The 15,703-nt window shown below is 45.3% G+C and overlaps 1 protein-coding gene across 4 annotated transcripts in view; it reads left to right on the top strand.

Moving 5' to 3' along the window:
• The window catches only part of AMN1 (antagonist of mitotic exit network 1 homolog), a 1,280,950-nt gene that overhangs the window by 21,493 nt on the left and 1,243,754 nt on the right, over positions 1-15,703 (top strand). Inside the window, exon 2 of one of the 4 annotated variants that reach the window (XM_069628559.1) lies at positions 15,299-15,399. The exons of 2 other annotated variants lie outside the window; for them this stretch is intronic. The gene's annotated coding sequence lies outside the window, so the exon portion shown is untranslated. One more of the 4 variants, XM_069628560.1, reaches the window with a different exon arrangement.

The following is a 15,703-nucleotide window of genomic DNA, read 5'->3' as shown; positions in this document are numbered from 1 at the left end:
GAAGTTTTATGTTATAAAATAGCTTGTACACAGATAGGAAAGGAGATTGGGAAACTATTTTGCAGAATATTTCTGGCTACAAATGGAGTGAGATGGCTGTGGAGAATTGCGACCAATTGGAGACTGGTTTCCAAGCAGGCTGGAGAAAAAGGCCCTTTAAGAGACAGATAAACAGACCATATATGAGGGATTGGTTTCCAGACAGACAGCTCAAAGGGACCTTGCTGATGAAGCAACTTCAGACTGAGAGGGTTTCAACTGATTCTCCCAAATGAGAAGTCACATATAAGTAACGCCTGATATAACTCCAGGATAGTCCTGTAGTGCTGGCCACGGTAAATCCTGGGAATAGGGGCTGGGAGCCAAGGGGGATCCTAATCTGACCGGGGCACCAGTTCGGTATTAAATAGAATGGCACTGTGTTCTCTATTTGAAATGTAATGCAAGTGAGATGTTATTTCCTTAAATCCCAATGCATTTTTGTATTGAGAGACAGTTTAAAACAGACAACATTTTGTTAAACTTAACTGCAGATGCAGATTGTTTCTGTAAAATTAAGCACCATTTAAAATCTTTGGATCCTGTCGGCATAGCATATCAGTGACTCTAGTTTAATTTTGAAACACTGTTTGGCATAGTGTCTTTTTAAAATTGTGGCCGGTGGGAGCCTCGTCAGTAATAGGGACTTGCGCAACTGAAAGTAGCTTGGAGAACTAATTCTATTCACAGAAAATCACATAAAGTGTAAAACCCATGCAATCACTTGTTTTGAAATGGACTAGGAAACCTATGTGTAATGTGAAAGGGCAAGTTTGCTTTAATGTTGTACACTCTACTGGAGAACATTATATCTCCTGCCCAAAATCTTTATATCTGAAGACAAAAGAATAGAAATGGATTGAAAGCTGTATACATAAATGCATAGATTGAAAGTCGCATACATTTTCATTGAAGCTGGACATATACATTCTGGGAAGACTGCACACATTTGTTCAGAGAAGATTGCACAATCCCTGATAGTATTATTTTCCTAATTATACTTACTCAAGTTCGATGAACCCCATACCCCCAAAACATTATGTGACAAATTGCTTAGGGAGTGATAAACTTTTCCAAAGACACAATAGCCCCTGCAGGGCCCTCAGCAAAATGTGGCTTGATATTTTGAGGACATGATACAGCGGGATCAGTGCAGCACCAATAAAGCAAGTCAGCCCATGAGGAACCAGCATCACCCCAATCCACGGGGATACAATTCTAACGGAATCAGAAAGTACCTGAATCAGGACACAGACCCCACTAACCCAACCCTCAATCTTCTGCATACTTAAACCACACAAAGCCACACAACCATCTCTCTCCCAGCAATCCCCACGCACTTTACCACACTGCATCAACAACACATAAACATCACCTACAGCACTCGAGGTCTCGCCCGATCCAATACTAGCAAAGCCCAGCACTCGGTGTATACCGAGCTGAAGCTGCCAAAAGCACATCACTTCTCCCACTCTCCTGCTCCCCTCCTCCAGACTAATGATACCCGTCCTTCCTGTGTACAGATCCGCCAGAGCGCCTGGGGACCAATTCCGTTGGTGATGGTGCGCTATATAAGTACATTTAACATAACATAACAATTCAAACCTACAAGAGGCAGTAGCATTTTGTTCTTGCTTATATTTTTTTAAAAAAAGAAACAAATAATATTTTATTCATACGAAACCCCACACTCACATAGGGAAACCAAGTAAAGTGAATATGTGCCTAAAAATGTCCATTATCCAAGTAACGTTTGCCTGATACCATACCTGTTTAGATACTTGAGAAAATCAAGTGTTTTGAAGAATCGTGTAATGGTTGTATATAAATTTCTGATGTTTGTTAATCTGCTTAGAATCACATGCTGTGCATAGGTCCGACATCCAGTGGTCACTGCGGAGTATTGCATTTTGTTTTTCGTAGTCGAAAAGGGGACGTCGACAAGGCGTGTCTGTAGCACTATCCCTATAGTGACGTGCGTTGTACCCACAATCCCTCACGCGTCGAGGTCCCTCAGATTGTTTTTTTCCGCCCAGTTTCTGGTCGCCTTTCGCGGAGCTCCTAGAGAGACATTGCTATACTTACCACGGACCTCGGTCCTTTTGTCATAACTTAATATACTGATAACGATCCCTCCCCCTCGACGTTAGCTGTGAAGCTGTTTCTCCGCCGAACTGATTTTCGACGGAGAGGAAGAGCGGAGGAGATCCTTCGGCGCTGCCGAACACGTGGCCTGGCCTCGACGGCCAACTTACAGTAGGGAGAGTGGGGGTTAGAACTTGGTCTCTTCTCTTTGAGAATGTCTTTCTTTCTCCCTTTTCTTTCCCTTGGGGTTGTTATCGCCAGCTATTATTGCCTCAGCTATGGAGAGGACACCATTTAAGTTTTGCCCACGCTGCAGGGGCAAATATACTTTGAAAGATAAGCACAAGCTCTGTAATCGTTGCTTACCCCTCGATCACATAGAAAACAGCTGCGCAGCCTGCAAGCTCTTAAAACCCAGGACTCTTAAAGAACGTAGGGTTAAGAGGTGGGCGGACTACGCGATGTCGAAGTCAGTTTCCTCACCCGCTGCCGCTGTTACTGAAAGTGACGAGGAGTGCGATAACTCGACGTCCGTTACGGAAGTCATTAACCCCCAGAAGGAGCGCTCCCGCTCCTCGTCGTCCGTCCCCGGCCCCGACGGGCTCGGCTCACGCCCTGCTTATGGGGATGAACACCCCGGCGACAAGGACGCACACAAACCCCATAAGGCTAAACACACTACCCACGGCTCTTCTTCGTCGAGAACGAAGGATCCATCAGCGCCGAAGGGGACGCAGGGCACTCTGGCGTCTACCGCAGACCGTAAGGGTCACAAGCCCCACCCGCAAACGCAGCCGCGACCAGCGATTGGGCTTCCATCTAACACGGGCGCTACCCCAAAAACATCCGACGCAACGCTCCATAGAGCGACCGTCGAGGTACTACGCGCAGCGCACACAACGTCGACACCAGAGCCCTCGACGGACAAAATCGTGGCCGAGAGCCTAGCGAGAATTGTCGCCGAGGACAAACGTACGCGGACGACGAAACAAACGTCGAATACCGCGTCGAAAAAACACAAAAGTAGCCAGGAACTGCCCCTTTCTCCAAAGGACGCTTCCGAACTACCTGAAGGCTTTTCAGAAGGAGACGGGAACCTCTCGTCGACGTTGTGGGAGCGTTCGAAACGATTCGAAGGCGAAAACACTAATTTCCCCCCTCTAGACTGTTCAGGGGTACCCCATGAGACCCTTGAAAGACTCCATTCTTGCATGGAGAAAATGGAAAGGTTTCTAGGAAACCAAGACCCACCCACTCACAAAAGACAAAGAGAATGGCCACAGGATGACCCTAGAGTCAAGATTCCTAGGCTGGTTGACCTCACTGAGGAGGAGCAATACCTCCAAGAAGATGAGGAGGGTTTGGGTGGAGAAGAAGAGGTAGAACTTGACGAAGAGGGGTTCGAAGAAGATCCTTACACCACTGCTACAGGGTTTGAAGAGGATACAGCTACCTCGCAGCCCTGGCAGTCACCGTCAGTGCAGCCTTGGCAATCCCCATCAGTACATTCAGACCCTGAGGCCTTTCTCCCTTCTCCTCTCAAGGATTCACATGGGAACTCCTCTCCCATAGATGACCAACCTTCCCTCAATGCACTATTGCGCAAGGCAGCAGCGCATTTTGAGATTCATACAGGGGAAACGCTTCCAGACATTGACTTTGTAGAAAAAGTCATCAAAGAAAAAGCCCCTGTTAGCCAATCTATTCCACTCCTGGCTTCTATTAAAAGAAGAATTTCTCCTTCCCTTACTAACCCAGCTTTAGTAAGAGGGGTCAACCCTAGAATAGAAAAGCTCTTCAGCCCTTCATCCTCTGACCCTTTATACATCAGAGGACACTCTATTCCGGACTCCCTTGTGGTTACCAACACAAGAAAAAGAGCAGGGGTGCCACTATCCACTAGTGAAGCACCTCCAGACAAAGAAGGCAAAAAACTCTACGCACTGGGGAAGAGAATCACGACCTCCGCCGCCTTCTCTACTAGAATTGCTAATAACAACTCACTTTTAGCTAGCTACGCAGATGCACAGTGGAACAAGCTGCGCAGCGAAGCAGAGGAAGCACCTGAACCTCTGCGTTCTCGCCTGCTAGCTACAATATCAGAGGGCACACTGGTAAACCAGGGCATCGTTAAAAACTCCCTAGATGCCGCTGAGACGGCTGGCCGCTCCCTAGTGCAGGGAATACTTCTCAAGCGCCACGTTTGGCTACGCAATTCAGGTTTTAAGCCCGAAACCCAAGCCTCCCTCATAAATAAACCCATTGAACAGACGCATCTGTTTGGGAAAGCAGTAGATGAGGCCCTAGAACATGCTAAAAAAGAGTTTGATACCATCAAGACTCTGGATCAAATTTCTAGGCCCCCTAACAGGCGAGGCTATGGTAATAAACGCTCCTTTCGTGGCCAAAGACAGCAGCAGAACCAACAACAACAATATTACTCTGGCTCCAACTGGCCCACTAACCAGGGTAACACCCAGTTCAGTCAAAGAGGCCAACGCCGTGGCAAAGGAAGAGGTCGTGGCTCCAGCCCCAGAGGTTCCACGCCCAATACCAGCAAATGACCCGAAAATTCGGGTCCCCTCCCATGCATCACCGGTCGGGGGCCGGCTAACATCGTTCCTTTCAGCATGGGAGGGAATCACGTCAGACCGTTGGGTATTATCCACCATAGCCCACGGATACTGCATCGAGTTCAACGGTTCCCCGAAGTACAAACCCCCACGGAACCGGCGCATGACACCGCAACACCTCTCCATTCTTCTTCAAGAGGTGGAAGAACTACTGAAAAAAGAAGCTATAGAGCCCGTCCCCCTATCACAGGTAACAGAAGGTATTTATTCAGTGTACTTCCTTGTACCCAAAAAGGACTTAACCATGCGCCCTGTATTAGATCTGCGCCCAGCGAACATATTTGTCAAACCCCAAAAGTTTCGTATGGTGACCTTACAGGAGGTAATCCCACTGTTATCACAAGGGGATTACATGACAACACTGGACATGAAAGATGCATACTTTCATATTTTAATGTTGACATCGCACAGAAAATACCTCAGGTTCAAAATAAAGGACAAACACTACCAGTTCAGAGTACTACCCTTCGGGATAGCATCTGCACCAAGGGTATTCACGAAAGTAATGGCAGTGGCAGCGGCCCACCTGCGCAGATTATCCATCCCGGTATACCCTTACCTCGACGACTGGCTCATAACAGGGGATTCTTACGAAACATGCTTCTCCAATACCCAAAAGACCGTAGACCTTTTGTCCCAACTGGGCTTCTCCATCAACGAAAAGAAGTCCAGCTTAGACCCCAGCCAAACCAAACAATTCCTAGGGGCTCTAATTCGAACAAAGGACGGCCTCGTATTCCCCTCCAACGAGAGGGTCCAAAACATGCTGTTTCAAATTCCCCATTATATAACAGGCCGAGAGGTGACGGTACGCAAAGCAATGCGCTTGCTAGGGATGATGGCGTCATGTATTTATTTGGTACCTCACGCGCGCCTGCGCATGCGCCCAATGCAAGAGTGGCTCTACAGCCAGTGGTGTCAGGCCAGCGGACAATGGGACGATCTAGTGGTGGTCTCGCAGGCCTTGGTTCTCTCGCTACGGTGGTGGACAAAAGAAAACCTGTTATTAGGGAAAACTTTTGCCACACCCGCAGTGGAAGCCACTCTAACCACAGACGCATCCCTTACAGGATGGGGGGCTCACCTATCCCATCAGACGGCACACGGAGTGTGGACTCCGAGTTTAGCATCCAAGCATATAAACCTGCTGGAACTACTAGCGGTGTTCAAAGCACTAAAAGCCTTTCAGGAACACTTACAAGGAAAGACAGTGATGGTCCTCACAGACAGCACCACAGCCATGTACTACCTCAACAAGCAAGGGGGCACTCACTCTCCAGGACTGTCCAAGCTGTCCCAGAATATATGGAAGTGGGCTCTCAAACACAACATGTTCCTACTATCACAACATGTACCAGGGGAACTCAATCTGCTAGCAGACAAACTCAGCAGAGACTTCCCCCTGCCCGAAGAGTATGAATGGCAATTGCACGAAAACATCGTCTTAGACGTCTTCACGCAATGGGGATTCCCGGAAATAGACCTGTTCGCAACCCTGGAGAACTCACAATGCCAAAGTTACGCCTCCAGGTACCCCCAGAACCAGTCCAAGGGGAACGGTCTGTCGATTCAATGGTCAGGGAAATTTGTTTACGCCTTTCCCCCGACTCCCCTTCTCAACAAAGTGGTGCACAAGATGCACCAGGAGCAGGTTACCATGATACTAGTGGCCCCAATGTGGGCCCGGCAGCCATGGTTCGCTCACTTGATGGAGATGTCCCTATCTCCCCCAATGAAACTTCCCTGCCCGTACAACATGCTGTCACAAGACAAGGGCAGGACACTGCATCCATGCCCTCAGACCATGAACTTAGCAGCCTGGCTCCTGAGATCATAGAATTTGGACATTTACAACTCCCACAGAGATGTATGGACATCCTCAGGGAAGCCAGAAAACCTAATACTCGACACTGCTATTCTAGCAAATGGAAAAGATTCGTTATCTGGTGTAGAGGTACTAGCATCAACCCAGTTGACTGCTCTCCTACTGACATTATTCTATACTTGACCCATTTACTGGATTCAGGTTTAGTGTTCAATTCCATTAAAGTCCACCTAGCGGCACTTTCTGCATACACAACTTCCCAACTTAAAGTGTCGTGGTGGAAGATACCAGTTATCAAAGCCTTCATGGAGGGGGTAAAGAGGATACACCCTCCGATAGCTAACCCAGCTCCCGGATGGGACTTAAATGTGGTACTTTCCAGACTCATGGGCCCTCCCTTCGAACCCATGCACAAGGCAACTCTTAAAAATATCACCCTTAAGACTGCTTTCCTAATAGCTATCACCTCCATTAGGAGAGTAAGTGAACTACAGGCTCTTTCTGTACTAGACCCCTTCGTAACAGTTCACAAAGATAAGGTGGTTCTACGCACACACCCAAGGTTTGCACCTAAATTTATCTCGAAATTTCATGTAAACCAAACTATAGAACTACCAACGTTCTTTCAAAACCCTTCCAGCTCGGGAGAAAAAAGTCTGCATACACTAGATGTACGCAGAGCTGTCATGTTCTACATGGAAAGAGAGAACTACCCTTCAAGCCAAGAGCACATTCCACTCGAGGCACTGGGGCTTCCATAGCATTCATTGCAAATGTTCCCCTTGAGTCCATCTGCAAAGCGGCTACCTGGAGTTCTGTGCACACCTTTACAAAACACTACTGTCTAGATGCACACTCTAGATCTGACTCCCAGGTGGGACAGGCAGTATTAAGACATCTTTTCTCTACTGTTCCTTCTCATAACCCACCGCCAACTCCGGGTACTGCTCGCTAGTCTATGCACAGCATGTGATTCTAAGCAGATTAACAAACATCAGAAGACAATGCATTACTTACCGTAAAAGCATTTCTGATGGTTGTATCTGCTTAGATTCACATGCGCCCACCCTTCCTCCCCGCTCGGATGGAAGGAACATAGACTTCCTTTTATATCTCTCTTTTCTGTACTCACTCACGTCTATAAGGCTCCCTCAGGGCAGAAAAATACAAACAGAGGGACCTCGACGCGTGAGGGATTGTGGGTACAACGCACGTCACTATAGGGATAGTGTTACAGACACGCCTTGTCGACGTCCCCTTTTCGACTACGAAAAACAAAATGCAATACTCCGCAGTGACCACTGGATGTCGGACCTATGCACAGCATGTGAATCTAAGCAGATATAACCATCAGAAATGCTTTTACGGTAAGTAATACATTGTCATATGTGAACATAGTGTCTGATAAGCGGCAATGATAGATAGAAGCAATACTTTACTTGCACAATCTGAATGATACAAAGCCTAAGTAAGTAAGATCGTTGTTTTGTCTTCCCTTTGGCCCCCTCCTTGTCTTGTCGCTCGTAGAAACACTTGTGTACAGGTGCGTTATAATTGCCATATCATATAAATACGAGTATATTTAGAATACCTAGTATCTTTTAGAGTATAATATACACAGAATTGATTATGGAAATGAATGCTCATGTGTGAATTAGTATGATTCATGTAAGCAGGGAACATTTTGTTTTGCTGACTAATTGTTTGAGTATATAGCATTGTGGTGCCTTCCTTAGTATAAAGCTGGAGACCACCTTTGTTCAGATTGGCTTTAATTATTTAAATAAAATTGGAGTTTGTTTAAAAAAACTGCCCATTTCATTCCCAGAATTGTGGGGTGGAACTGTACAAGTGTGACATGAGATTAGTGATGTCACCCTAAAGAGAGCTTATAATTTAAATGTGAAACATGGGACACAAATATCTTTACATGCTTCAGTTCATACAATATTGTGCCTAATATATAGGTGTCACTGTGGAAGGGTATTACCTTTTATTCACATCTTGGTACCCCTAGTACATCACACTGAATTGCGTTTTTATACATTACTGTATTTCATATCTAGGTTTTCTCTGAAGGGTATTACCGCTGTTTACGCTTCATGTTGCGACCACTAACTAAAGCCTTACATTGTTTTACATCCTGTTTCACAGTTAACTAACTCTAAGAAAGCGCACTGCATTGATTCTAAATTGTATTCTGTTGTGCTCACAAATTAACATCACTAAGAACACACAGCACTGCTGTATATTTTGGCCAGTTGTGTTCCATATCTGGATGTCTCTGCAAGGGCACATTTGTTTGGTTTCCTTTTATATACGGCTGTGTTTCACATCTGCATGGTCTTTTCTTTTTATACACTGTGGTGTTACATAACTGGGTGCCATTGTGATTGTGCATTGAATTGCATTGTTCCTTCCTCTTGATATTCTTTACATGTTGAGTTCTTCCATTTTGCATAGTAATTTGTTTCATAGATACATGGCCACATATTGTGCTCCATCTTGCCCACAGCTAGATACCCCTAACTTGAAGGCCTTGCATCGGTTTACACTGTTATCACAGAGCTATCTCTGAATGTGTATACTTTATTTTTTCTAAGTCACACTCTTTGCAAGGCTCACAATTTGCACTCAACACTAGCCATTAGTGAGTGGTGGACGACTCTTGGCGATTGGAGTGGTGTGTTGTGGGAATGTGGCGAATTCAGGGGGTGAGTGACTTTTTGTGTCTGGCTAGTGGCTTACAACTTGAACTGTGTACCCTTGCTCTTTGTGTTCATATATAGTGATCACTGAAAAGCACATTGGATTGCTGTATATGGTGCACTCTTGTGCTTCACGTCTAGGTATCCCTAAATACTCACACTAAAACATACTACCTCCACCACTTAACATTCCACACATCCTTAGAGTAAAAGTGCACTGTGGTGTATTAGATCCTTACATGCACCCAGTTTCCCCCCACGTAAAAGATACAATACCCCATGACAGTAAAACAGTGTCAGCATCATCATTTGTAAGCTGCCCAGACCACAGCGTATGACCTCAGCAAAGTGACAATCCATTCTAAGGAAGGACTGCAGAGTTAGAAGGCAACTATCATAAAGGTACAACAACAATACTGCCAACCCTGCCCACCCATCCACTGACTGGCTTGCATATACAACACTGATCAGCGTGTCTCTGGGGGAGAAAGACTACAAGTTGGATCCAAAAAACCTTTTCTTGCACTACCTTTTCACCTATCAGCAGGCAAGGGACCTTCATGGAGCCCAACACAAAAAGACGACTCCTAAAACAAGGAATACATGATGACAAGAACCAGAACTTTGGAAATTGTGCGACCAACTCAAAAACACAATTTTACAGTACCAAAAGCCAACTCACCACGGCACAGATTGCAATGACCACTTGAATTTACAGGGCTCATAAAATCTACTAGCCTACTACCATTTTTTTTGTTTGTTTTGTTTTAACTGTATCGACAGTTTTTACAAAAGAACATGATTCATCGTTGGCTTTGTCTTTTCTTTTCCTCGTTTTGTTTCTTTGGGTTGACTTGTATTTCACCTTCTAAGGGAGGGAATCCAACTTAAGGCTATGCAGGAAGTTTCCCATCGCGATGACTGGTCTTCGACTTAGCCCATTCATCAAGAACATCCACCAATCGTCTTCATCCAGCCTTGAAAATTTTGAATATAGATGGCCGAGGTGGATTTCTCTGTTGGAAGTTGTACCTGTGCAATCCAGGATCAGATGTTTCAGGTTTTCCAATGTGTCCGGCATCGCACAAAAGTGGCAGGAATTTGTCTCTGTTTTACCGCTGATTTTTTATACCTCATTTGTTTTCAAGATGTTTAACCTTGCTCTCAAAAAAGTTGAGCGAATTCTTTTGTTTGGAAATTTCAGCAAGTAGCTGATAGGCTCATTTATTTTTTGCGCAAAGGGAGGTAAATGAGCTACTGACTTGTAGATCAGCGCTTTTCACTGTGTGTCACACCAGTCTGTTTCTTTGAGTTTTTTTGCGGTTTTTGTTGGATTAGTCAGGAGTTCCTCTTCTGTGCTTCCTATCTCTTCCAGGATTGTCTGATTCTTGTTGGACCACGCTTGGAGCATTTTGTTGGTACCTTTCTCCATTTCTTTGCGGATGAGAGTGTAGATTTTTTCTTTGGACGATCTAATTTTCCTGTAGAGCATCAGACTGTTGAGAGACACTGTACCTTTGAGCGTGGTAAGACTGAGCTCTCTTCTTATCGAGGTCATCGGCGGGGAGGCTGGAAGGCAGAGTAACTTTCTCCAAAGAAAGCCTTCCAGTTTGGGCCAGATGTTTTCCAGGATTTTTGGCATGGCTTCCACTCCGGAAATGAGGCCTGGGACCACTTTCGTCTTATAGAAGGTGATTGCCGCTTTGAGTGAAAAGCGATCAAATATTTTGTCCAACATAATCGTTTGATTGGTTAGGGTTTTGTTTTTGAGGACTAAGGTTTCTTGCATCGGTTGCTCTTTGTTTTTGTTACTGAAGGTGATGCCCAGATATCTGAGAGTTTCAACTTCTTCCAAACGAACACCGTCGAGGAACCAAGCACCGTGGGCTTTCCGTTTGGCTGATTTAATCAGTCGCATCACTTTGGTCTTCATTGTGTTGCTTTCGAGGTCGTTGGTTTTAAGATATTCATTCAAGTTGTCCAATTTCCTCTGAAGCCCGATCTTAGTTTGGTAGATTAAAATGATGTCATCTGCGTATAGCAACCTACTGACCTTTTCGGTTCCCAAAGTTGGTGGAAATGCTTTGACGCTTTTTTAAAAATGTTGATAATCGCCTGTGTAGGCATTATAGAGTGCCGGGGCCAGAGGGCAACCTTGCTTCACTCCACGGCTTGTCGGAATAGTTGTAGAAAGTAGCCCTGTGCCATTGAGTCGGACTCTCATGGATGTCTCAGAATACAGTTCTTGTATGGGTTCCAGCAGTGAGTGAGGACAATTCCAATTGTCAAGTTTTTCCCACAATTTCGCTCTGTTGACTTTGTCGAATGCTTTGGACAGGTCAATGAAGGCCAGGAAAAAAGGAAGAGCACCTTCCAGTACTCTGGCCTTGAGGATGTTGAGCGTAAATATGTTGGCCGTTGTGCTTAGATTTTTTGTGAAGCCAGTCTGGAATTGATCCCAGCCTTTCGATGAAGACACCCAGATCTTGAAACTCCCCAGAAGAAATGCTCCAAAAAGCTTTCCGATGCTATCGAGTAGTGGAATGGGGCGGTAGTTGTTAGGATCGCCTCTTTCACCTGATTTATAAATCGGCACCAAATTGGCTGTCTTCAAAGACAAGGGAATTGATCTCGTTGAAGCGCAGGATTCGAAAATCTCGGCCACAAAGGTCGACCAGCTTGCAGGGATAGATTTTAAATCCATGTTGGAGAGTCCATCTGGTCCCGGAGCTCGTGATGATTTAAGCTTTTTGATTTTGGTTTCGATGCTGGATGGGTTAAGTTCTATGTCCCATTTGTTGATGGCTCTACCGCAAAATTCAGTTGCATGTCGAGGTGAGCCATACTACTAGCCTACTACCATTGGCGAGGCGATTTTATGCAGGGCGTGTACAATTTGCATAATGCTCAACTTGCTGGTGAGTATTGGGATGTTTGAAACTTTTATTTGACATTTACTACAGCCAATGTTTGTTTGCAGTGAATGGAAAATTGTGCATGCCTGGCCTTTGGGTGGACCTGATCTGGAGAAATTACTTAACCAAATCATTGGTTAATGAGATGGGAATCCCTGCTTCTTGCATCAAAGTACCTTATAGTCAATCCTTCCAGAAGCAAAGTAGTAAACATACAGCAAGCCATCGACACAGCAGTGAGGAATGGAATTGGAAGCAACATTCAAACCCTTGTCAATGACATTCAGCCTAAAACCCCAACGATGAACAGCTTTAAACCAATCTCCGAACCAGACTTAAAAAATGTGGTGAAACCCCTGTCCCCAAATATCTACAAACAGATCCTTAACAAAGCTGCACCAGTTTTCTACTTTCACAAATGAATGAACTGCACTCTTGAAACAGGAATTATTTCTTACGTCAAATGGAGCTGGAAGACCCTTTTGTTATAGCACAAACATACCATACCCAGCCAAAATCCTAGAGAGCTATGCATACAACCAAATCGTGGTGCATGAAGAGTCTGATAACTTATTAGATTGCTCGCAAGTTGGTTTTAAACCTATGAGAGGCACCAAATTAGCACAAGTTTCCATTTGCGACAACCTCATTATCGAAGCGGATGATAACATCACGCCAGCATTCGTACTTCTCAATATCTCAGCAGCCTTGGACACTGTTAACCACGGTACACTAATTAGAAGGCTTCAAGAAACCAGACTCTACAACACAACTCTACAATGGATGAGAAGGCAGGAAGGATGTTGGAGCTAGACACTTTAGAAGGAATGAGGATAGAATCTCTCTATTAACCAGTTGAAAGCTTGGTTTTTGGAGTAGTGTAATCATTTTTTATTTTTTTATGTAGCCGACACTAATTTCGAACCTCGGGGTTCATTTACAAGTCTAAGCATTGACAATTATGGCATTGGATAAGTGAATCACCCGTTTGTGTTTTGTGCCCAATTGTGATTTAAAAACAAGTTTTCATGACATTCAAGTGATTAGCAATGAAGGCAAGACATATAAGTTGTACATGAAAAACCATTCAGCAAGTTAAAATTATTTTTATCACATAGTAAATCATTATGCAGTTTAAGTGATAATTATTGCACATGATGGTAGAAGTAACCAAAGTATATCCGTCGAATCCCGGTCATGTCAGATGCATGGTAAGGATGGGGGGAGAGAGCGCGAGGAAGGAAGAAGGGAGGAATACGTTAAGATGTGTGATTGTGGCCCCCCCTGGGTCGAGACAATTATAGTAAAGGTAGTACAATGAAATAGGTCTTACTGAGTGAAATAGATGGAACTGGTGTGAGTCCTGGCGTGTGCTTAGGGGAGGAGCCCTGTATGTTGATTCAGTGGAAAATCCACAGGATATTCTAATGAGAGGCCTGAGGAGGAGGAAGAAGGTACTGCAAGGATTAAGTTCAAAACCCTCTGCATTGTCCACAAGGCCTTCTGGGGCCTGGGCCTCAATACCTTCAACTCTCTCTTCCTAAATATCTTCTTTCTCGAGCTCTTCGCTCATCCACCTCCAACTCCCTCAGGGTCAGTCGCTTCTCCAAGCAACGAGTTGGTTGTAGATCTCTTTCCTCGGCTGGGGCCTCCCTCTGGAACAGCCTCCTGCCTCCCTGAAACTTGAGGAGAACCATCTCCGGTTCCGAAGCAACTCAAAACCTTCCTCTTTGCTTCTGCTTTCTCTTATCCTCCCCCATGCTGAATTCCTGGCTGAACTGTACTGGTTACATGGACACCCTCTGGACTCGGGGCCCAGATCCCTGCACTGGCTCCCTGGCAACTTTGCACTTTGGGACTGTTGTCTGTATCCCTACAGTCCCCCACCAGCACCTGATGTCTGCACTTACCCTTGCACTTGCCACCAGCTGGCCCTGCTTCTCATATTCTTTTATAAAATGTTTTCCCATGTACTGCACTGTCCCCACTCCCTCCCACTCTGCACTTTTCCTCTTCCCCTGCACTTGCACGATCTGAATGACACTTGGCCTAGTAGGATCGTTGTCTCTGTCTTCCATCTGTTCCCCCTGCCTTGCTGACTTGTTTATAGGCGCGTTTTAAATGCCTTATATCATAAGTGAGAATCATGTCTAGTGGAGGAATGAGTTGTGTGTGAGCCGTCCGGCGCACAAGGTGGTTGCAAAGGGAAGCAGAGGGTGAGAAAAGTGACAAAAGTCAATGGTGAAGTGAAAGTGGGTGGTGAGCAACAGTCGGTTTCAAATGGTTTGCCCCTGTGTAACAGGTTGGTCCAATTTTAGCACATTGTCTCGATGTCCTATGGCATGTACGGCAGCCGAGGTATATCGCAGTCGGCAAGCAAAAAACATAGAGCGACCGGTGTGGCCGCAAGAGGGGCATGGTGTGCTGGAGTCCAGTTATTGGAATGCATGGATAATGGGAGGCCAAGGCCCGAGGCCGGATGGTGCTTGCTCTGACCTGTGTGTGGTGGCGGGAGATGGCCGGTGGCTAAGAGGGACAGTCTAACTATAGTTTGGAGCATTGTCCAGGCACCGGTACACTAGGTGTGGCGAGCCAGGTGCGGACGTATATGGAGCGAGCTTGTGTGTGAAGATGGCCTAAGGTGGCCGTGTGGAGCAGAAGGCACATTAAAGGGCATGAAGCGGTGGGTAAACTAGTGCAAGCGTCAGCGAGGCTACACACCAGACATCCCGTGGGCTGTTACCCGAGAGAAACCCAGACCAAAGTAAGCCCTTAGCTTAGAGTTCCACTCAATATGTTGGGGGTTGTTTTATCCTTATCGAAAGTCCTTTACCTCTTGTTTGGCTTTGCCCTTGCAGGTATTTCAGATTAATTTCCCACGATATTAGTAGTTGGTATACAGGGTCACATAATTCCTCCTTTGGGTCGGAAGAAAACATCATACTTAAGGAATGTTTGCCTTAAACCATCTGCTGTACACAAGTAAGTTCTGTTACAGCTTATGAATTAATGCCTTTTAATGGGCCATCCCATCATAAATATGACCCTAATGGTTGCTGTTGTTCTGTCTCCCACTGCCATCCTTCTCTGCAGAGATCGTGGAATACCACTGGACGTAGACATTTATTATCGAAGCGTGGAGGCTTTGAGAAGGAGACTATGAAGTTTACCATATAGTGGAAGAAGAGTGAGAGGTATACGCAATTGAAGTAATCAAGTTAGCGTCAGCTGCATTCAGGATTGCAGGTGTTCTTTAAGAGTCATTACAGACACACCATCCAGGTAGATTATATGTTTATATATATACTGGAATCCCTTGGGAAGGGGATATGTAAGGTCAAGTAAGAGACCACTAAGTTTAAAAATGTGTGTCTTCATTTATTTAGGGTACATTGGGAAGACCTGCGTCGTGTATGTTTGGAATACATCACCAATTTTAAATATTAATATTATATGAAATAATTATCCTGGATCGATGTGTGATATGTAGGATTGTAT

The sequence above is a fragment of the Ambystoma mexicanum genome, chromosome 12 (assembly GCF_040938575.1).
Source record: "Ambystoma mexicanum isolate Mex_15411 chromosome 12, UKY_AmexF1_1, whole genome shotgun sequence".
In the NCBI taxonomy this organism is placed as follows: domain Eukaryota; kingdom Metazoa; phylum Chordata; class Amphibia; order Caudata; family Ambystomatidae; genus Ambystoma; species Ambystoma mexicanum.
Note: the sequence above shows the minus strand (reverse complement) of the source record. Positions and strands in the feature narration are given on the sequence as shown.